Source organism: Ambystoma mexicanum, chromosome 3p (assembly GCF_040938575.1).
Source record: "Ambystoma mexicanum isolate Mex_15411 chromosome 3p, UKY_AmexF1_1, whole genome shotgun sequence".
Taxonomy (NCBI): Eukaryota; Metazoa; Chordata; class Amphibia; order Caudata; family Ambystomatidae; genus Ambystoma; species Ambystoma mexicanum.
The window spans coordinates 804992380-805016413 of NC_090925.1; the positions used below are offsets into that span (position 1 = coordinate 804992380).

General features: G+C 48.9%; 1 protein-coding gene across 4 annotated transcripts in view; it reads right to left on the bottom strand.

Moving 5' to 3' along the window:
* Positions 1 to 24034, bottom strand: part of RNF112 (ring finger protein 112) — a 680823-nt gene that overhangs the window by 566664 nt on the left and 90125 nt on the right. For 3 of the 4 annotated variants that reach the window (XM_069651835.1, XM_069651833.1, XM_069651836.1), the window contains exon 2: positions 10741 to 10812. The exons of the other annotated variant lie outside the window; for it this stretch is intronic. The gene's annotated coding sequence lies outside the window, so the exon portion shown is untranslated. The remainder of the gene's footprint in view (positions 1 to 10740; positions 10813 to 24034) is intronic. 4 annotated transcript variants of the gene reach the window in all.

The following is a 24034-nucleotide window of genomic DNA, read 5'->3' on the forward strand; positions in this document are numbered from 1 at the left end:
TGACAATCCATTACTTTACATTTCTATTTATTCTAGTCAGAGCCAAAAGATAAGTAGAAGTATCAGGAAGAACTGGAAAATGTGCAGTTTGTAAACTCCTTCCAAATAGTCCCAGTCTAGATGTTCTTCTGGTAGTTTAGCATGGGCGCCGTATGTTACGGTCGGAATTACTTTTTCCTTTGAAAATGTAATTATTGGCAGAAATTAGAATTTTCCATATTTTCCATTAACTAATTTTGCCTGCGAACACAATGATTCCATGTTGTGTTTTAATTCCTCTCTATAAGGCTGGTCCAATTTTTAAGCATTCAAATGTATTCCTAGATATTTGTATTCATGACTTATTTCTAATTTATGTTTTCCTATTTTCCAATTAAATGATACAGATTTCTTTCCGGTTGCATTTGGCCACAGTTGCAGTATATTTGACTAAGTTGTATTTATGGCAATCATATTGTCTGAGGTGAACTGAGCTAGGTTTGTAGTTGTCTTTGCAACCCCATTGGCGTTTGATCGCATATCACTAAATCATCAGCGTACAAAAGGTACGCAATTTGAGATATACTTAGTTTGGGTGGATAGGTTCTTGTTTCTGCCACACTTTGTAAATGTTTGGACAGATCTTTGTTATAGAAATTAAATAGCGTTGTGGCCAGAGTACATTCTTGCTTCGAACACCCTCAAGGTAGGGATAGATTTAGATAGTAGGCCTTCATGTGTTAATTTCACTTGAACGGAAGTGTTAGAATAAAGTGGTTTTATTGTCTGCCAAAGATAGTCAGGACAGCCTGCATCTATTAGTTTTTGCCAGAGATAGGCCCTCGACACCAAGTCAAACGCCTGTTGAAAATCAATGAATGCTAGGTATATTGGTTGCTTTGTGGCCCAGACTTTTTTTTAAGGCTGTTAATGTTATCTAGTTTCAACAAAAAACATAAGCGCCTGCATGTACTCCTGTTCAGGTTCTAAGTGATGTGCATCACTATTTGATGTAAGATTTGCCCATAATTTATTTAATTTCGGCACTGTCCATTTAATTTGATTATGCCCTTCTGTCGGTATACATGGCGGCCTATAATATTGTTTCATAGCTGTAGTGTGCAGACACCATGTAATTTCTAAGATATTATGATCACTCTGGCACGTTGCGATGATTTAAAAATCTTCAACCATCGTAATCGCATGGGTAGATACAAAGGCGTAATCTATAATTGCTGATGTTTGATCTCTTTTCCAAGTCGGTTGAGGGGGGATATCACCCTGTACTGTTCCATTGAGTATGGTGAGATTCCTTTCATGCATTAGACGTACCCATCTCTTAGCTTTGAGTTTGAGCAAAATCCCCTTATTGGGGATACATAATGTATTCAGAACTCCTCCAATTAGTATCTTATATACATTGGGTTCATTGGCAAACAAGTCCAGCATTTGATTTACCAAATCAAAGAACTCATCGTTCTGAAGTAATGCTGGGTTCCAATAAAGGTTCAGAATAGGGACATAGGGGATTTCAAAGGTCAATGCATCGGTGAATATCAGTTTTCCTAGTTGGATGCATGGTCGGGGGGAGTCCCATGCTGAAAGTTTCACATTTAAATCATCCAATGTCATGCCAATTAACATTCCTGCTCTCGGTCTGCCTTTGGCTTGTTTAATGGCGGGGATGGTGATAAGTGCGTAATTTGGACAGACGAGTGCATATGTTATCCATGTCTCTAGAAGCATTATTATATCATACATTAACACTTGTCGATTGGTGTTGGAATTCATCAAGTGTTTGAACCCTCTTGTATTCCATATGGCTATTCTAAGCCTCTTCTTGGTCACCTCAGGTTGGCGTAAATTTTTGTTTGTGTCTTATATCTTTTAATGCCGTCTTCAGCCAATTCCATGATTTTTCCTGCTCTACAGGGCTAGATTTATCGATGTATACTACTCGCGTTAAGATTCCTCGGGCACCATCGCAATTTACAATCAATGGCTCAACACGTTCTACTAAAGGCTGTATTTCTTTCTCGCCTGTTGATACGCTGTTTCCTCTTTCATATTTCTCTTTGGACGGACAATACTCTCGATCTGGGTCCCCTTTTTTCTTACTCGATAATGTGAAACCCAAATTTGTTAGTGCCCTTTTTTCATTCCAGACTGCTTGTTTGACGATCTGGGATGAGATGGTTAATCTACCTGTGTCCATTTTCCAGTTTCTTTCAAGGAAAACAGCTTGTATATCATTTGAGATAAGTAATTACAAATTTGGTATACTGAAGAATACAGTCAGACTAGTGGCTTGATTCGGGTATGGGTCTCCTATACGTCTGTCATTCATTTTTATTTGTAACATATCATGGGTGTTTAGATGTTTTCTCCTTTCTTGCTAGATTCTCTATTAGATTTTATCTATTTGAGCCATCTTGGGAGTATCTATTCTGTTCTCTCATGTGTCCACCAAGTACCACCTTACATGCAGAAGATGTATTTATGTTTTTCTGGTTGACAATTCTCTGCGGTATCTTGGATCGTGTATTAATTAGTTCTCTTTTCTATTCTAAAGTGGTAACGATCTCATTTTCTGAATCACCCTTTGATCTATGTATGACAGAATTGAAACACTCATCTGTCTGTTCTAACAACTCTTGTTCCTGCTTGTCAGTTAACATTTGTTCTTCTTTTTCATCCCTCACCAGGTTCAGGAACACCCGCTGCTCCGGCCTCTCCCAAGAAACAGCCTCCATGGAAAGAAAGAAGAGACTACATGTAGTTCCCTACGTCCATAGCTGCCATAACGTCCGTAGTTTTTTTTTGTTAAGTCGACAGCAACTGCTATGTTCCTCAACTTACCCCCGGTAAGCATCCCTGGTTGCTAATAGCAATAAACCCATCCGTGGGCTTGGCTTGGGGCTGTAACTTGGACCCCTGGTGATTGCCTGGCTTGTAATGCCTGCCCACGTCAGGGTTTAATGCTTAACGAAACTGTCCACTGTAATGGAAACACTTATGTTTAAAAACCTAGGGAGCTTTCAGCTGTGTTCATTCATTTCTAAAAGTAAGCTTTGATGGAACAGATGTTATAAAACGAATACTTAATGTCAAGGCTGTCATGCTTACATTTTGTGTAGTCGGATTTTCAGGAGTGAAAGACAAAGATTAAACTATTAATCAGCTGTCCAAAAATCTACTTAAATAAAAATATTAAATTAAAGAAAGAAAATCAAATCAAAATTGGTCATTCTGGTTCTATTCCCTCAGTTAATTTGAAAGAAAATCGGCCATTCATATGTATTATTCAATTGTATTAATGTTTTATATATATAATATTATAGTGACAAAATAAAACAGTGTATTCTCCATACTATATATTTTCACTTCAGAGTATCACAAAAAAAAGTCCAACATCTGGCGCGAATGTGATTATAAATATGGCTGTTAGTGACACCTATATTTTTCATTGACTTTTAGCCTGGGGAAGTCGGTTCAGGAAGCCTTAGCAAAGCCTGAGGGCAATTTTTGGACCATACTGGGCTGAGCAGTTGCTAGCCCAGCTCACTTAAAGCTCTGAAAAGAAGTAAAGCACAGTGGGCCGAAGTCTTGATGCCACTCCGACACCCTGTTTTTTATCCTAGGCAGGGGTGAACTGGCTTATAGGGAACTCTGAAGATTTCCCGCTAGGCCGACCGCTGCATCCTGGGCCTCTTTAGTGTGGTATATCCAAATGTTCCCCTGATCCTATGCCCTCCCAAACTCCTCAGCATCCTCCCTTTTACTGCTGAGGGACATTCAGAGGGATGGGAAAGTTAGAACTTCTCTTCCCGCCCTCAACACATCACCAGGAAGTTGCAAAATGGATATACTTGCACGAGATGACTGAAACAGGCATACAAGGTTTTGCGTGGCACAAGATGGCTGTACTTCAGTGTGTGCAGTTGCGCATGAGTTATGAATATAGAACTTGAAGCTGGTCCGCTGAGGGAGTAGCTTGCTTATGATGACAGTACATGTCATGTAACACTACAGTGACATAAGGTGGCATTCTCTAGGTATGCGAGCCAACACTTGGAATATCCAGGCATTATGGGGCCATGTTACACTAAATTTAGCATATCACGATATTACCTGGCAAATGGGACTATAAATCACATAAAATGATACTAACCAGCCGCATGAGGCTATACTGGCTTTTGAAATAAGTGCTGTTGGCCTATAACGTCTCAGAAGGATGTGCCCCTTGCATATCATGGCTGCAGCCAGGGCATATCGAAGCTGTGTCCTAGTTACATATTTGGTTAATCACTAAAATAGCCTTTCATCTGCTTTACTATTTGTTATTTTTTATAATTTGTACAAACGTCATCGGGTATGCAGGCCCGTTTCACCTACATTCTGCTGAACTGACGTCCCGCAACATGTGATGCCACTTGATTCCAGAGATATCAACTTAAGAAACATCTGGTCAGGGCAATGAAAGCGGAAGTAATACTGTGCAGCGCCTCTGCGTCTGCTACATATATCAAACTAGAAACAAGAAGTTAGCATTAGGCAACACGGCTGAGCATGCATTCCCCACTATGGAAGAAAAGGCGAAAATAACCAGAGCGTGTGATTCCTTGGGCCTTTCAGCTACTCACAGTGCGTTTTGGGCTGTCTGTCGCACATCTGGTGTTCAGCTTTTGCTGACTGTTACGGGGGGTAGGAGAAGCTCGTCATGGACATCGCACCAGCTCCCCCGTGTGATACTATGGGACACCAGTATCACGGAGGCCCAGTGCCTCGTTGGATTGATGGGTGGGGGCTGGTCATGGACCTCACACTAGCCCCCCTCCTGAGGTGCTACGGGACATCAGCACCTATGAGGCCCTGTGCCTCTAGGGGTGTCAGGTCAAGGCCCAAAAGCGCATGCGGGCCCAGGATGCCTTCTCTGCATGGGGGTCCCATGGCAACCTGGCCTGCAGACCCTGATTGTCTCTCATTATGGCCTGCAGGCCCACCCTGTACAGACTCCGTTTCTTCCTGTTACGGAGTCTGCAGCCGTTCTGTTTCACTTTCTCTTTTATTAGCTTGGGCCATGATCTTAAATGGGCAATACACTTGGGAGGGATACATCCCCTTAAAGGGGCAACACATATGGGAGGGCTACTCTGTAACATCCCTCCTTTTTCATAAGGAACAAACAAGTGTGATTACAACATAACTGATTTCCCCCCCCCCTGCGTTACAGAACGACATTACTTAAGAGTCGTGGGACCAACTTCAAACAGGAGGTGCTACTAGCACAAATATGGTCTCACATTCTTATATACATATCACCTACCGACCCATCACCCTCAGGCGACGGTCAGAGGGGGCAATCCCCCAGTGGATGGTTGCCAGTTTGCCCACAAGTTGCAAACCCTTTATTAACCTGGGGTATGGAGTTGCCACCATTGCATGATGCTCACGGGGAGCCCCTGGTACCATATAGAGCACCCCTACCAACTGCGGGAGCACAGCTTCACATCACTGTCCTTTACTGAGACCACTTTAAGCATGTACATAATATGCCAGTTCACAGCATAAAAACTCATGTTTAATGAGTTCTCTTAAAGCAATGGAAGGACTGCAGGAGACCAATTCACCCTCCATCAGCGTCCGTTCAGGAGTAACTTTCCCCGGGTCTAGGTCCATTGATGGTACAGTTCACAACCGGCAAAGCTGCACCTGGCAAGTGCCAGGGGCCACATCGGCATAGTCCCTTGTTGTTAAGGGCAGTGCAGAGAGACGCAGCTCGCTGGGCATCCAGGCTGCTCCACGGACAGCTTACTGGGTATGGGGTCATGGGACCTCACTCACCCCCTTTTTAGGTGATGTTCCTCCAGTCCGCAAAGTGCTGCTCTCGAGTGGCACATGAGGGCGCACAAGCACTCCTGAGGAGCTGCAACCCTTAGCTTGCCCAGTGTACCATTTTCTCACTGTGGATGTCAGGGCCACCCGTGTTCGTTTGTCAGACCTAAGTTGTTGGTTGAACTCAGGGGGCCGTTAGGTATCTCCCTCAAGCCCATGTTGTCCTGGTCCTTCGACAGGGTGGCATGCTGTGTGACGTTCGTGGCAGGCGGCCTGGGTGTCATCAGTGGCAAGCAGGGTGGCTTCTATGGAAGGGGAACTTCCATGGCAGGGTGTCCTGTTGTCCTGATGGCACCGTGCCAGGAGAGGATTGCCTCCAGTCTTGTTGGCCTTGCCTTTCGACTGGGGCAGTGCACAGGTTGTTGTCCTGCTGGCAGCGCGGGAATGGACTGGCGTCCCAGGTGCGTGGTGTGGTTCAGTCTCTCGAATCACCTGGCCATGCATAGTACTTATCCCGTGCTTGAGGGTCTTCCCCTTGTCCAGTTCGTCGCGTGCAATGTCTCAGGTATGGCACTGTTAGACAGGTGTACGGTGTCACAGAGTGCAGGATGCTCACATACCCTGGGCTTGGAGATCTGATGAGTATGAGGGTGGAACCCGACTTTGGAGGCAGTGAAGCTGCTGTTTGTGCTGGTGCAGTAGCTCTGCATTATGACCTGTGTCGACATAGAACACTATTATTCACTTTCCACTTGATGGCTCGGGCTCATGGCGGTATGCCTTCCTTGTTGGTGCCTCCGGAGCAAACATGCCTCTTCATTTCTGCTATGGTTTGAAGCACTTCATGACTCGAACCTGGAGTGTGGGGTGCTGCCACTGGAATGACAATGGGCCTCATTACACGGAAGGCGGTAAGCCATGGCGCTATTAGCGCCATGGCTGCCGCCGGTCCCTTACCGGGTACGCCTTGGTGGATGGCAGAATTAGCGCCATATTCCAAGGTGGGTGATGGCGCTAATTCCGCCATCCTCCATTACCCCTACATCATAGCCAGTCAGCCCCATAGGGCTCAATGGGAATGATGTAGGTGCTAATTGCGGTACCGTAATTAGCTCTGAGGTCCCTTTGCGGGTCCCGTCCTTAACGCCGGAAAAACCAGGCGTTAAGGGAGGACCCGCAAAGGGACCTCGTAGTAAGGCGGTAAGGTTTTACCGGTACCCTTACTGGTACCGGTAAAACCTTACCACCTTCCGTGTAATGAGGCCCAATAGTTGCCCCCTCTCCCTTGCAAACCCTCTGGGAGTAGAGGGGGAAGCTGTCCTCACTTTACTGCCGCAGACCGGAGCATGTCATCCTTTCCACTGCAGGGCCGGGATCTTGAAAGGACCCTTTTCCTTTGAAAGAGCTCTGACACCGGGGTTTTCTGACATTCACTGCCTCAGGGCCCCGGATCATGCTGGTGCTTTCCCTGGTACTGCTCGTGGCTGGAGCACTTCGTTGTTACTATCACCGCTAAGCGCCCTGGGCTTTTTCAGAGGGCCATCTGCTTTTATCTGTTTGAGCTCCGGCAGGGAGCATGCATTTATGTCGCCTACCGGAGCAGAGTGGGGCTCACCCACTCCTGCCTGGAGCTCTTCCTCCATTTCACTGCCGGGCCCTTGATCTAAGTGGTGGCCTCGACGGTTCTTCCCTTTTTTTTCCTGCTCCCGATCGGAGCACGTCCTTGATTTCACTGCCAACCCGGGGCTCATGCTGGGGCTCCGGCAGCAAGGCAACACGGGATAGTGTTGCAGCCTGCATGCATGGGTGCGCCGGTGGTCAGAGGCGCGACGCGGGTGCGTTCCTTCGCTGACGGCGGGTGCCACAGATTGGATCCTCCCCTGGCTGCACGAGCACCCTTGCTTGCAGAGGGCCACGGCTGGGGAGTACCCACTGCAAAGGTTGCCTCTGAGCACCGCTCTGTCCTCCAGTGGGCATTGTTTTCTTTCTGCGGCAGAGGCCGCATCATTTCGCCCCCTCCTGCGGCAATGGATGTCGGCTGGCTCCCGGCTGCGGCCGCACCATACCTTCACCCCTCGGGGCAGCACAGCTCCTCGGTTTGCAGCGATGCCGCGGGGGAGGTGAGTAGCACTCTCTCCCCACGGGAACCGTCATAACCTGGGCATTTGTCCAATAACTATGCCGTTGTATCCAACATTACTCATTTTGTCAGCCCCTTTCGTTTCCCCTCCAGTAAGGTGCTGCATGAGACATTTCCTTTGATTTGGCATAACAAGGCCGCAGATTTATTTTTACATATACATAACCACTGCAAACAGGTATTAAAAATTAGTTCCAAAAGGTGTGGCGACTGCTCCTCGTCCTGCTTCCCCCTTTACCTCCATATTGTTTGCAGGCACAACTCCCCCAAGGCCTTCGAGTCTGAGAAATCGCCTGCCCCTGCAGGTCTTTGCGGACTGGGGGAGCGCCGTTTGTTGGGGGGAAGTTGAGCCCCAATTGCTACCGCCAGACACCCCCGCCGTTTAGGCTCCCAGGAGGCGCTGTCTAGAATGGGCGAAGCCCCTTCCGGTTTAGCAATGGCTCATTCGGAGTCTTTGTCTTATCATAGGTTGCCACAACCCGCCTGTCCATCCTGCGACAACGACGTCCAGGCTCTGTCATAACTGTAGGGTGGGAGGGTGGGAAAACGAAGTCCTCCACTTTTGTCGGGCGCCCGGCTGCTGGGAGAACTGCAAGTGCCCCTGCGCCGGGCGCCCGCCGCTTTTATGTCCCAAGCCCCGCCTCCTTCCTTTGTTGCCCTTCGCGGGCTTTCCCGGGCTCTTGGCGCCCTCTCCTCTGGCTCCTTTGCCGCCCTCTCCCCTGCCCCTGGGGGGGAGGGGCAAGAGAGCGTCCAGGAGGAAGGCCCCTGCACCGGTTATCGGGGTGCCTCCTCCACTTGCTGCGCTCTCCGTTCGTCACCTTCATTTTCCTCGCGGCAGCGGCCGCTCAACTTCTTTCCCCTTTTTGGGGGCGCACACTTCTTCTTTGCGGCAGGTTGCCGCGGGGCGCACCTCACTGCAGGGTGACCCATGCCTACACCGCAAGACAGGCGGTGGGGCGCAGGCCAACCCTGGCTTGCGGCGGGGGGTCAGTCGCTCCTTTCCTCGCTCTCCCTCCTTCCTTTTACCCACTACCCACGGGCAGCAGGGTTAGTGCCACGTGGGCTTGAAGTCCTCATCGCCAATGTTACGGGGGGAAGCTGGTCATGGACATCGCACCAGCTCCCCCGTGTGATACTATGGGACACCAGTATCACGGAGGCCCAGTCCCTCGGAGGATTGATGTTTGGGGGCTGGTCATGTACATCGTACCAGCCCACCCCCGCCCCCCCATGCCATCAGCACCTCTGAGCCCCTTGCCTCTAGGGATGTCAGGTCAAGGCCCACCAGCGCATGCAGACCCAGGATGCCTCCTCTGCATGGGGGCCCCATGGCAACCTGGCCTGCAGGCCCCGATTGTACAGGGTGGGCCTGCAGGCCATAATGAGAGACGGACTCAGTTCCTTCCTGTTACGGAGTCTGCAGTCGTTCTGTTTCACGTGCCTGCAGGGATCCCTTTTAAAAACAGAGGCCCCAAATAAAGCCCGGACATCTAGTCATACTAACATAGAAGCAAGAGTGTAAGATATTCATGAAAACAAAATAATTTGGCAATTTGAAAATGGCCGCTCTCGCTTTTGTATAAAGCAGTCTCAGGTGTAGAGGCTGATAGAAAGAGATGCCTTAGCGTCATGAACGTAGGGTGACCAGACGTCCTGGTTGCGGGCCTTCTCCCTCCAAATAGAAATGATCTACTGTGGGATTGCACCTAAGATGTGGTGCGATTGATGGGTTTCGACGGTCCTACTTTTAGGTTTCTGGCATGCCCCGTTTTTACTTTGGGCTATTAGTGACACATAAGCTTAAACGATTTGCATTAGAGCACAGATAGGGAGAAATGGCATATGAGGAGGGACACACAACTTTTATGTGTTGTTTGCCCACCTATTGACTGACCATGATAATCCTATGGCCATTCCCACCCACTTCCTGCCCCTCCCCACCCAAAACACATCCACATGGGAAATCTTTGAGATTGCTTTAATCAAGCTTGTCCATCAAACTTTTAGCTCAAAGTGCCTGCCAGTGTTTTTTCAAAGCAGTCTTCTGAGAGTTATTGACTTGTACACCTGGTGTAAGAAAAATATCTAAACCAGTTTGCCTTCAGCCACTCGATCCATAAGCACTCTGAGTGTCCTTCACTGAAGTCCTGTTAAAAACAAGCGTTGGCAAAGCCAACAGTTTTAGTTTGTGTGTAAGTACTAGACAATTGCCAGGCACTGCTAGTAGATGCCAAGGTACTCGCACCCTTTTGCAGCTGCTACCATCAATGGCCAGTTAATACCACTACGGCTGTGCCTGGCAAGTGCATTTTTCACGCCTACACAAAAGCCCAAACTGCTGGTATTGCCAATGCTTGTTTATTTTGAATCTCTCGTCACCCTAAAAGTGCTATGCTGGCATAAGACAGCAAATGAGATGGGCACTCGCGACAGCCATTTTACGCAAGTTTGCGGTTCATTAAGCGCCTTACAACCACGCACTCATAAGGCCCACAGGAACCCTGTTCCATACTCATTAAAGTCACCCACCTACGGATATGGCCGTTCACAACAACTGCCAACTTCCATGCCTCCCCCGTCGATACATTGACCTGTAAACCTTGCTAGCAGAGCAGCATGTGACTTCACGTCTCAACTCTCCAGCCTGCACCTGACCAAACGCACGTAGGCATACGTTCATGGTCGATATTAACCAGACAGCATAGGTGTAAGATAAGGCATAAGTAAAATTACTAAATGACATCTAGAAAGAGTTCAGGAAGAGTGAAAATGAAAACCGTTCTTACCTCTAGTGTCGAATTCTGCAAGTTATCGGCAATGGTAGTCTCCTATATATCAATATGCATCGAAAAAAGGACCTGGGGAGACAATAAGTTCAAATTACCAAATTACCAAAAATGAAGACTTGAGGACCAGAGAGGGACCTCGAGCAAGGCAATAAATGACCACTAAGCAGGACAAAAAAAAAAGACAAGTCTTCTTGTATATACGTCTTCTTTGGGTTCATGTGTTGAGAATACAGCTACCATCTAAAATGTGGCCTTTAAAGCTGTGGTGCGAAAGGGGGTGTGAGGCGCTAGATAAAAAAAACAAAATAAATAGATAGGGCTCATCGGGTGCACGGAGACTGGCCTACAGCTGAAACACCCATGCCAAGCGATGTCGCAGAGCAGAGCTGAGCGGTGGAATGCCTGATGCCTCAGGCTGCCCAGGCCTGTTCAGGCCCCTGCTGAGAAATGTACACAGCGACAACGCTGATGGCTCACATACCAAGGCCAGAGGCTGCCTCGCAGAAATGGCACTGAAAGCCTGTAGCAGCTGCAGGATTCCTTTCCCCTCTTCTCTGAAATTGGCTTTTGTTATGCATAGCGTTTCATAGGTGGAGAATGGATTTAGCCACTCCGTTTGTATACAAGGATGAGCGAGGCCTGGAAATTAAAAATTCGGCAAATTTTGCTGAACTTTTTTTTGAACAAAAAAAGTTTTTTTCTAACAAATATTGCTTGTGGTTAAGAATTTTCTGCTCTTGTTTGATGAAATATCTTTGCATTTGATGAAATCGTGAAATTCAGATGAGCAAGAATATTATAGGGATGATGAATACAATTATCTACTAAAAGACATTTATGGAGTATGTGTTTTTTATGTTTTTGAAAGTTTGATTGAAAAGAGGCTATATCTTCTGAATTGATTGAAACATTTTAAAGAGATTCTTTCTCAATTAGAGTGACCAGGTATATGCCCCATAGGTTTAGAGTGGCATAAAGTTGTATTAGGAGCAGAGCAGTGAGCAGCCTACCCAGGCACTGGTGTGTTTGCATTACAGCCCATTTCTCTCTTCTGAACAAAGGGGGGTCTGTGAATCTCTCTACCAGCACAAACACAGCCCAATGACCTGCTCTTGGGTGAAGTACCCCTGGGAGAGACTCTACCAAGTATTTAGCTCACTGTCCTTTTCACAGAGAAGAAATTTCCCCGCATATCAGCCTTTGTCCTGCCCAGTGGCAGTCCAGCGCCGAAATGCCAGGCAATTCTCCTCTGAACAAGAGTACCATCAGTAACCCCATACACGTGTTTCAGCCTTGTTGGGCATCATCAGTGAGGTGAAACTGTTGCCTCTCTAAGAACAGTGAGCAAGGGGTCCACGTCTGGATCGCCCTGTTAACTTAGGGTGAAACCCAAGTTAATTTATTCAAAACAAAGAGGGGGGTCTGGGAATCTCTCTACCAGCACGAACACAGCCCAATGACTTGTTCTTGGGTGAATAACCCCTGGGAGAGACTCTACCAAGTCTTTAGCTCACTGTCCCTTTCACAGAGAAGAAATTTCCCTGCATATCAGCCTTTGTCCTGCCCAGGGGCAGTCCCAGCACCGAAATGCTAGGCAATTCTCCTCTGAACAAGAGTACCAACAGCAACCCCATACACGTGTTTCAGCCATGTTGGGTATCATCAGTGAGGTGAAGCTGTGCCTCTCTAAGAACAGAGAGCAAGGGGTCCATGTCTGGATCGCCCTGGTAATTTAGGGTGAGACCCAAAGTTAATTTATGCAAAACAAGTTAATTTATGTAAAACAAAGGGGGGGCTGGGAATCTCTCTACCAGCACGAACACAGCCCAATGACCTGTTCTTGGGTGAATAACCCCTGGGAGAGACTCTACCAAGTCTTTACCTCACTGTCCCTTTCACAGAGAAGACATTTCCCCCCCAGATCAGTCTTTGTCCTGCCCAGAGGCAGTCCAGCACCGAAGAACAGGTCAATGGGCTGCGTTTGTGCTGGTAGAGAGACTCCCAGACCCCCCTTTGATTTGCAATCCTCTCTTCTGGTCTCCTGTGTATTATTTGTGTCAGAGTGCCTGGAGTGTGTCGTGGGGGAGCAGTACAAGCCTGTAACATATTGTTGCTGAATCCCGGGAGAGTTCCCCTTCCTGATGTGCATGACTGAGATTTGCCACAATACAACGGGTAAGTGTAAAAAGTGTTATACACTGTACCTGTTGCATGCTTGACTATGTGTCTTCAGGGACGCTAGGAATAATAGAGACTGCCTCAGAGTGCTGCAGTGGTACAGTACAGGGATTCAAGGGAAACTACAGGACTGCAATAAGGTCAGAGCATTCTTAGGCACCTGTGATACAGTCATAGCGCCGGTAGTGGGGAGACGGTGTAGGGGTTGAGGAGCATGGTGGACAACTGGGATGAGTTCCCCCCAGTCGGTACAAAGGAATAGGGAGGTGGGGGTCGCCCAGGAACAGCAGTTACAAAGGGTACCACAGGGAAGGGACAGGGAGATATTGCTGAACTGCAAGCGAAGCACAAAGATATCACAATGGTGATGAAGATAGGGAGGGATCAGAGACCCTTGGATTTTGCAGGCATGCTTACACGGACTTTCATGAGGGCCACAAAATGGCAGCCGTTGCCAGACGACATAACGAGAGAGGTGGAAGGGAAGGCGGAAGTGGAGGGAAAGCTAAGGTCCGCCCAGGGGTGGGGGTCCATTCTGAATGCAACTGATGACGTGTGGCCGACAGTGAGAAAAGCAGTGCCGGTGAGGGTGTGCATAGGTGAGCAGAGGAAGAACATACAGAGGGGAAGGATTGTGAGGTGATAACACCAGTGCTTGTGTGGGTTGCAGTTGATGATGCAGAACGCTCTGGGGGTGGCACTATGTATTTCCAAGAAAAGGGAGGAAGAGGAAGAGGGAGGAGACACATTCTGGCTGGGGGAGGCAAATGTGTGCAACAGAGGGGAGAGAGGACATTCTGGAAAAAGTGGTGCAATGACAGATTTGGCAAATACGTGCCTGCAGGGAGAAAGAGGCAGGGTACAGATATTTCCAATGGCTATGGTGACGGCTGCTACTAAGACTACCACCCATGTTTTGACACACACAAACAGGGTACTGAGAGCATTGGCGGGGAGACATAAACGGAGGGAAAAGCAAGAAAAAAGCTAGATTTCCGAAGATGGTTGACTCTGCAGTGTGTACCTTAGATGAGACAGTTAACAAAATGCTGGTGGAAGGGGTGGTGTCAGGCGAACTACATGAATGCATCTTAGGGACTGTCCAAACACAACAGGATATTTTCAGGATATGTGCACCAGAGATGTACATTGACGAGCCCACATATAAAGAAGGTGGTCAGTGGCAGCATGACTCAATAGTGTTTGGGGGAAAATAGAGTATGGTGAAGTATAATCAGTGGTGTTGGCTCTGAGAAGAAAGAAGATAACTCCATCTGAGCGAGAGTGGCCCATGACACCTGGCAATGACATAATGGCATCCTTAGAGGATAAGGAGTGGCATGTTGCGGAGGGCCCACAGTTTGATGTGATGAAGATTATCCTACAGAAGAGCAAGAAGGAGGGTCAAAGGAAATGTGTGCGGCTCCTGGCCGACCGGAAAAGGGAGGATTTTGTCATTGTAATTGTTTATTTGTACAGCGCTAATACACAAGTGAAGTGCTTCAAAGCGCTTCAAGGCGGGAAGGGAGCAAGGGAATAGTCATTCTTAGGCCTTGAAGTTTCTGAGTGATCTAACAAAAAAGTAGCTAGCGTACTAGGCCTGACGGCATTTCACCTAGTGCAAGCACATGAAATGTAACAGGCGTAACCAGATTAGGGAGGGGAGACAAAGGGGGGAGAAGACAGAACTTACTAGGCCTAGTAAATTCAGGTCATGCAAGTGTGAAGACGGCAGTGCAAAGGAAGGGGGAGGGGGAACAAGTGCACCCAGTCCAGCAGGGCCCTGGGTTAAGTGCAGAGCGGTTCCCTTTCACATGGAACGTATGCTGAAAGTGCAGTAGGGGTTACCCCTCTCATGGAACGAATGCTGAAAGTGTAGTAGTGGTGAGCATAGTGCAGAGGCCGGGAGGAAAGTGCAAAGACTGGCGGGGGAGCCTGGGACATGAGGCTCTGGAGGTGAGCCCGTGATGGGTCAGTAAGCTGAAAAGAGTTAGGGGAGAGAGGGAGGAGTGAAGTTGGAGAGAAAGAGAGAGGAGGATAGCAAGGGAGAGGGAGAGAGAAGGAGGAAGAGAAGAGGAAGGTCTTGAGGAGTTTCCAAAACTTAAGGAGCTCCGGCTCAAAGTGGAGAGGGCAGGGAGGCTGTTCCAGAGGGAGCCACCTGCAGAGGATAGAGATCTACCCCCAAATCTCTGCTTGGAAAAACGGCTCACACGCAAAGAGTTAGAGAAGGCCGAGCGGAGGGCTCTAGAAGGAGAGTATTTAGGAAGAGAGTGTTGTAGATAGTACGGGCCCCAGCCCCAGAAAGCCTTGTGGACTATGCAGAGGGCTTTGAACTTGATCCTAGCAGCCGCAGGGAGCCAATGGAGGGATTTCAGCACCGGAGACATGCAGTCCCTGGACTTGAGGCCAAGGATAAGTCTTGCGGTTCTGTTCTGGATGAGTTGTAGCAGACGGAGAGTAGAACTAGGAAGATTGAGAAAGAGGCTGTTGCAAAAATCGAGCCTAGAGAGAACCCTGTCTCTAGAGCCAGCGAGCCTCTGGGGGAAGCTGAGAAAAGGTAGAATACCTCGGAGGAGGTGCAACTGGTAGTGGGTCTTTTTAGAGATATCCGAGATGTGAGAAGAGAAGGAGAGAGTGGAGTCGAAAATGACCCCCAAAATTTTTGCCTCACTAGCAGGTGAGGACGTAGGGCCAAGGGAGGCTGGCCTGTGGGAAATTGGGAAAGCGGGGGCAGGACTCCCAATGAAGACAATCTCTGTCTTTCTGGCATTGAGGCAGAGATTGTTGGCAGTACACCAAGACTGAATTGGGGACAAACAGTCAGGAATGAGCAAGGAGGAGGAAGAGGCCGAGGGTAGCCCAAAGGAGAGCTGCTTGTCATCCACATAACACTGAAAGTTAGAGGTGAAGGTAGAGATCCTATGGGCCAGAGGGGCCATGTAGACATCAAAGAACTACAGGGATAGGTTAGGTCCCTGGGGGACTCCACAAATTGAGAGAGTGATAGAGGAGAGAAAGGAACCAAGTTCCACCTGGGAAGGACGGTCAGAGAGAAAGGAGGCAAGCCACGCCAGGGCCAGATCTGTGATGCCCAGGGTATCACTGAGTCGGGAGATCAGGATGTTATGGTTAACCATGTCGAAGGCAGAAGAGAGATCAAGAAGAATGAGGACAGAAGGAGAATTGGAATCAAGACTTGAGAGCAGGTTTTCACGGGTGTTCAGAAGAGCAGTTTCTGTGCCCCTGGATGCTCTAAAGCCAGACTGGTGGTCATGGAGACAACCAACAGATTCAGTGTGGAGGGTAAGCTGAGAGATAGCTAATTTCTCCAGGAGTTTGCCCAGGAAAGGGGTGATAGTGATCGGGCAATAGTTTGCCGGGATAGAGGGGTTAGCAGAGGGTTTTCTGAGCAGAGTATGCACAAGAGAGTGCTTGAGAGAAGTGGGGAAAACTCCAGTGGCGAAAAGGAGGTTGCAGAGGTCAGCCAAGGCTGGCGCAAGAAAATCAATGTTGTCCTTCATGGTTTTAGGAGGGCAAGGGTCAACCTGTTTGGAGGAGGCTTTCACAGACCAGACTTGCCTAGAGTCTTCCTCAGGTGTGACAGGGGAGAGGGAGGAGAGAAGAGGGGGAACCAAGATATGCACATGCAGGAAAAGGTATGTGGGGGAGAGAGAGGACAGGATGTCCTGTGTTTTGGCAGTGAAATCGGCAGCCAGGGCCGAGCAAAGGGCTTGGGTGGGTGCAGTAGAAGATGAGGCTGCAATAGGATTGGCCAGTTCCTTCTAGACTTTGAAGAGTTCAGCCATGTTGTTAGATGCCTCCGAGATGCAGGCTTGGATATAGACTATTTTCTTGGAGCGGATGCAGAGTCTATATTGCCTTTGGAAAAGGTGGCAGGCGAGTTTGTCAGATGGTGCACCCAAAGATCCCCATTTCTGTTCTGCTGCTCTGCACTTTTGTTTAAGAGCAGTCAGCTCAGAGTTGTACCAAGAGTTTCACTTTTTGGAAGTCTTCAGACTGGACCCTCATGACAGGGGCAAGAATGTCAAGAGTGTTGGAGATGGAGAGGTGAAAGTTTGAGAGGGCTGTGTCAGGGTAAGAGTCAGGCGTAGAAGTAGAAGGAGGAGAGTAGGTGGAGTCAAAAGCAGCCACTGTCACTCTTTCCATGGGTCGGATGACCTTGAAGGCAGGAGGTACTGAAGGGAGTGCCGGTGCTAAAGGAGAAGACAGCTTCATGTGCGAAGAAAGAAGAGAATGATCAGTCCAGCAGAGTGAGGTAGTGAGAGGGATAGAGGGAGGGATGTCTGTGGGGATAAAAACATCTAGGGTGTGGCCAGCGGTGTTGCATAGGTTGCGGAAAGGACCAGAGAGTCAGGAGAATCAAGATGGATGTTAAGATCGCCCAGGAGGAGGACTTGGGTGGAGGAGGAAAGGAGAGAAGAGGCCAGGTCAGCCCATTCACAGAGGAAGAGGGTGGGCTGGCCCGGCAGCCTATAGAAGGTGGCCAGAGTAAGAGGAGACGGGGAGAGAGAGAGCCTGCAGACCAGACATTCAATAATGCAATACATCAATGCAGAGAAAGAGCAAGACAATGGGTATCGTTGCCTGACATAGATGGCTTGGTGGCCCATGGGCAAAGAGGGCTGGCAGGAGCACATAGACATTTGTGTGACTTGGAAGAAAAAACAGAAAGAGGAGCTGAAGAAAGAAGTTCAAACAGATGGATGCGAAAGGCACACAGTGGGATGACTGGCTGTCATTTTCCCTCTATGGACTACGATTGAGAGGAAGCGGTCACCATGCAAGATGCTATTTGGGAGAAATATGACAAGTACTGACAAGTTGTTGCCGACACCGACTGCAGGTGTACCTAAGGGCTGGGAGGTACTAGAGACTGACTATATACTGGAAAGTAAGAGAAATATTGACTGACTTGACAGTGCACACAAACATGGCAGACACATGAAGGAGGTTGTGCTGGATTTTAGAGTGACAGGGATGCTCAGAAAGGGAGGAACATGTAGTTATGACTGTTTTTTGTTTTAGATGCATCCTAGATAATGGCTGATGCTAATAAGTGGGTGGTGTTTACTCATCTAATGACATTCAGTGAATGAATGGCATTAGATGAGTTAGGACATATATCAGTGGTCTTGTTTTGATAATGTTTTGTATTTTTTTGCTTCCTCATTGAGTATGTATATATCAGAATAGTTGTATTGCAGTGTGCTTTATGTAGTGGGTCGCAGATTGCAACTAGGCAAGGTTTTGCACAGCGATTATAGCGGTTGAGAGATACAATGAGACGAGAGAAAAAGAAAATCGGGCATGTTACCATCTCTGATACTGCATTTTCTTTCGGTTTCTTTGAGGCACATCGAATGCAATGAGACTGGCCTACAGAATGGACTACAGCTGAAACACCCATGCCAATCGAGGTCGCAGAGCAGAGCTGAGCTGTGGAATATGTGATGCCTCAGGCTGCTAAGGCCAGTTCAGGCCCCTGCTGAGAATTTACTCAATGGCCACAATAAATCCCAAGGCCAGAGGCTGCTTCGCAGAAATGGCAGAGAAAGCCTGTCGCAACTGTAGGCTTCCTCCCACCTGTTCTCTGAAATTGACCTTTTTGTTATTATACGTACTGTTTCATGAGTGGAGAATGGATTTAGCCACTCCATTTGTATATAAGGATGAGCCAGACCTGGGAGGGACAGAACAGTAAGCAGCCCTTCCATGCACTGGTGTGTTTGCATTAGAACCCATTTCTCTTTACATCTGGTCTCAAGTGTATTATTTGTGTACGAGTGCCTGGAGTGTGTCGTGGGGGAGCAGGACAAGTCCCATTTTGCCAGCCCTGGGAAGCAGTAAGGAGCACTAAGCCACTAGGGGAAAGATTTTGGGGTTGGGGGCTGTTTCGCCCATTGCCCGTCACAGTACCCCCCCCCCCCAGTGTCCTGGATCTCTGGCCGGGCCACGTTAGAGCTTTTCCCTCTGGCGAGGGATGTGGACCCTGCCAGGGCTCCCTGCAACTGCCGCTGAAAAGGGGGGCGGTTGACGCATGTGCAAGGTAGACGCCCAAGGCCAAGGCAGCACACCCAGTTGTCCTAGAGCTCTGGCTGGGCTGTGTTTCAGCTTTTCCCTCCGGGGACAGATGGGGACCTGCCTGGGCTCTCTGGCACCACAGCTGGGCTTTGGGACGGTCGACCCACATGGCAGACAGGCGCCCAAGCCAGGCAGCAGCACCCCCAACCATTCTGGAGCTCTGATCTGGCCATGCCGTGTTCCAGCTTTTCCCTCTATGGAGGGATGGGATCCCTGCCAGGACATCCCATGACTGCGGCTTGGCTGAGGGCCTGTCAATCCATGGGCAAGGGAGACATCCAAGGCTGGGGTAAGCAGGCCCGGTCGTCCTAGAGCTCTGGCTGGGCTGCATTACAGATTTTCCCTCCGGGGGAGGGGGTGGGAAATGGAGAACCTGCCGGGGCTCCCTGGGAATGCCGCTGGTCCTGGGGACAGGCGACCCACATGGCCATTCCGTGTTACAGCTTATCCCTCCGGGGATGGATGGGAACCCTGCTGGAACTTCCCATGACCGCTGCTGGGCTGAGGGGCTATCGATCCACATGCAAGGCAGACGCCCAGGTCTGGGGGCAGCACTCCCAGCCATCCTAGAGCTTTACTCTCATGGGAGGGATGTGCACCCTTCCGGGTTTCCCTGCGACCGCCACAGAACTGGGGGACGGGGGGCGGCGACGCATATGTGAGGCCGACACCTAAGGCCGAGGGCAACACCCCCAGGTGTCCTAGAGCTCTGGCTGGGCCTCATTACAGCTTTTCCCTCCAGGGAGGGATGCAGACCCTGCCGGAGCTCCCTGAGATTGCTGCTGTTCTTGTGGACAGTCGCCCCACATTGGAGACAGGCGCCCAAAGCTGGGGACATCACTTGTGCAATCCTGGAGCTCTGGTTGCACTGCGTTACAGCTTTTCCCTCCCATGAGGGATGCTGACCCTGCAGGGGCTCTCTGAGACAGCCGCTGGACTTGGGGACGGTCGACTCACATGGGAGACAGGCACCCAAGGACAGGGACATCACCCCAATCATCCTGGAGCTCTGGCCTGGCTGTGTTACAGGTTTTCCCTCCAGGGAGGGATGGTGGACCTGCCAGGGCTCCCTGGGACTACCGCTTGACTTGGGGATGGTTTTCCACATGGGAGAGAGGTGCCCAAGTCCGGGGACATCACTCCCAGCGGTCCTAGAGCTCTGGCTGGACTGTGTTACAGCTTTTCCCTCTGGGGAAGGATGGGGAACCTGCCGGGGCACCCTGGGACCAGCGCTGTACTTGTGGACAGTCGACCCACATTGGAGACAGGCGCCCAGGCCAGGGGCAGCACCCCCAGCAATCCAAGAGCTCTGGCTGGGCTGCGTTACAGTTTATTCCTCCAGGGTTGGGATGAGGAACCTGCCGCGGCTCCCTGGGAAAGCCGCTGGAATTGTGGTCAACTTTGGAGACAGGTGCCCAAGGCCAGGGCCAGCATCCCCGGCGTCCTGGTTCTCTGGTTGAGCTGCATTACAGCTTTTTCCTCTGGGGAGGGATGTGGACCTTGCTGGGGCTCCCTGGAACCAGTGCTGGGCTTGGGGACGGTCAACCCACATGGGAGACAGGCACCCTAGGCCAGGGGCAGCACCACTCGCGCCCTGGACCTCTGGCTGGGCGAGTTACAGCTGTTCCCTCCGGGGAGGGATGGGGACCCGGCCAGGTCACACCATGACTACCGCTGCACTTGGGGATGGTCGAGACACATGGGTGACAGGCGTCCAAGGCCGGGGACATCACCCCCAGCCGTCCTGGAGTCCTGGCCAGGCTGCGTTACAGGTTTTTCCTCCAGGAAGAGATGGGGACCCTGCTGGGGCTCTCTGGAACTGCTGCTGGACTTGGGGAAGGTTGACCCACATGGGAGACAGGTGCCCAAGGCCAGGGGAAGCACCCTTGGCCGTCCTGGAGCTCTGGTCTGGCAGCGTTACAGCTTTTCCCTATGGTGTGGGATGTGGACCCAGCTGGGCTCCCTGGGAACTTGGACAGTCCACCTACATGGTAGATAGATGCCCATGGTTGAGGACATTACCACAACCATGTTGTAGCTCTGGCCTGGCTGCGTTACAGGGTTTCCGCCCAGGGAGGGATGGGGACCCTGCTGGGGCTCCCTGGGACTGCCGCTGGACTCGGGGATAGTCATCCCTTTTTGCTTTTCTGCCCAGGTAAGCGCACCCATGCATGTGAGGTACCATTTTTGTCTGCATACCTGTGGGAACGTGGGAAGGTAGGACATGTGTTGTTGCCAGCGTGTTTCATGCTTTCCAGGTGGCAAATGTCTGAAAATGGTGTCTTTGCCGTACATTTTGGAATTTGCCGGGCCTTGTGGGTAATAATATCTAGGGTGATTTGCACAAGTCAGACCTATTTGGATTCCCACTCATGTCTTCTTTTCAGAAATGCATGGGGTCTCCCATTTTCCTTGGTAGCTGCGACACCCCAGGCCCAGATCTGTGGGTTGTCCACAAAGCCAAATCCAGTCTTCCCCAGGGCGTTTGATGTACCAGTGGTTCAGCGTTTTCTCTTTGTGCCCAGGTCAGTGCACCCACACATGTGAGATACCATTTTTATCGGGACACCTTTGGAAACGTAGAACATTTGTTTTCTCTTGGTTTTGATAACGTTTTCATACATTTACACTTTGTTACACAACCCTTTCATTTCCCAAATGTGACCTAAATTTAGTCGCTGCTTTAGGCACTACACGCTTTTGTAACCTGCGCAAATCACCTATCCTTCAAAAGGTCTGCCTGTGCTCTTTCAAAAAATGTATGCTTGCCATTCTTCACCACATTCGTTCTCCTTAGTTTCAAATGCTAAGTAGGTCTGTTTAGGCCGCCAACATACAAATCCTGTGTACCATGGCTCAGTTTGGCTCGTGGTATTGCTTGTTTTGTGAAACATAACGAAAAATGTGTAATTTCCTAACTAGAAGAGTCAGGTGAATGTAGCGCTGATTGCTTTTATCAATATTCACAGAAGCCATTACCTTACAACTCCAAACATGTCCAGCACATATTTTCTGTCACTTTTCCAATAGTTTCCCAAACTCTCGGCCTTTTAAGTACATATTTGTTGCCAGAACTGCGCAAATGACCCCTTCCTGAACTTGGAATTTTGTCTACTTTTCAGAAATGTATGCCTTTCTATGTTCCCATCGCGCTTTCCTACCCTCCTCTTCCATTCCGTCCAAACAAATCCTATTAAAAAAAAAGGGAACCATTGCATATCTCTCTCAAAATGGATGGTAATCTTATGAAAAATATGTTTTATTTTTCCACTCAACCTGTTCTTGAAAGCTTGAAAAATGGCGAATTCAGAACTACAGACAATTTGTTCCTAGCTCTTACAAGAAAGAAAATACAGGCTTCTTTATACTTCAATTTGTTGGCATTTTCTGAAAAGACAAAGAATTCAGTCACGTTTTTGTTATTTTCTCACAGCCACCTACAGCAAACTAGGAATCCCTGATGGCGTTATGACCGCCTACATGTGGGAAGAAAAGGGTGCAAATGTGGCCGGGATATCATGTGTAAAAAAAACGTTGCAGGGGATTAAATGTGAGATACCAAAATATCCAGAAAAAGGGCTCAGCACTGGGAGCGAAAACCCTCAGCAGTTAAGTCAAGTATCTGCCATTGAGGCGACCCAAGTAAAGAAGCGACAGCAAGTTCACCTGGCTGCTTGTCCCAAACTCATCAATCTTTTGTGTTTGTTGTTACTTTGTTCGGCCACTGTAGTGAAAAACAACACATCATGTGCTACATCTGCGTGTTGACTACTGGTGTCCATTTTTGGGTGTGAATAATAGCTGAAACGGAGTGGCGAGGAATTACTGAGTAAACAAAGCATGTTTTCCACCCTTCTCTCTGTCCCATTAATTTCCGTGACCTTAATAATTATAAAAATGAGAATTAGGTGCCCGATCCACAAAAGCTCAATTCGGAAGACCTTTATTTTGTGAACCAACAAGCCTGTGTGCACTGATCACCCTAATGATTTTTTTGTCACATGCCATGCAGGCTATTCTGTATCTCTGAGGGGCTTTCTGAACAGGAGAGTCCCACACAAAATCATGGTCCCTTCATAAAAAATAGCCCATGAAAAAAATCTAACACAAGTCTCTACACAGCTTACCAAATGCTAATCAACAGGTTGTAACGGTATAACGGTATATCGTTAAAGATACCGTGAACAACTTAATTGAACAATAATAACCGTCACGTTGTTTATACCGGTATACCGTTAAGTGTGCTTTGAATCTGATTTGGAAAGGCTGCAGTCTTGGTCTTGCACTGTTGGATATTCCGTCTTTCAAGGGAGCCTTGTTTGGCAGACAAGAGCATAGGGAAAGTGAGGCCACATTAGTAAATGCAGCTTTGCTGCTGTGACCGATCTTTCTCTGTGATCAGTAGAGTCGGGTGAAAGATAAGTCGACTTTGCACAAATTGTGCCTGAACCTTTGTGTTCCCCAGGCAAAGCTTGTAACGATGAGCTGACTGACTCGCTCTATAAGCATACCGGAGACTCCAGTTCATAGACTCCGCCAGACCTGGATTTCATGGGCAAACTAGAACAAATGTTTTTTGTTTCAGGCATTATTTATTTGAAAGGCAGCATACAGATTTTAAACGCTTTCACGCAGTCATGCTGCTCCGCGCTACAGGTCAAATCTTCTATAGCGATTGTCCCAATTTTCAATTTGCAATTAGCAAGACCACAGGGACGTCACGAGGGTGAGCGAGGGCCTGAACTGAAAGTGAGCATTTTGTTTTTCCTTTTGTTCGTATGTAAACAAATGTAATAAAACGTTCAGTGACTTGCAAAACAGTGGAGCCAGGAGCACTTTGCTTAGCAACTACTCAGCCAGCAGGAGCTGAGATGTATCGATTCAGCCTGGCCTGGCATCATGTGCCAGTAGTTCATTAAGTTAAGGTCCTACTGCACTGAGCAAACACACATTGGAACAGCTCTTGCTCTGGCTGTGCAAATTCTGAAAAAAAAACGACGGCCAGTGAAGT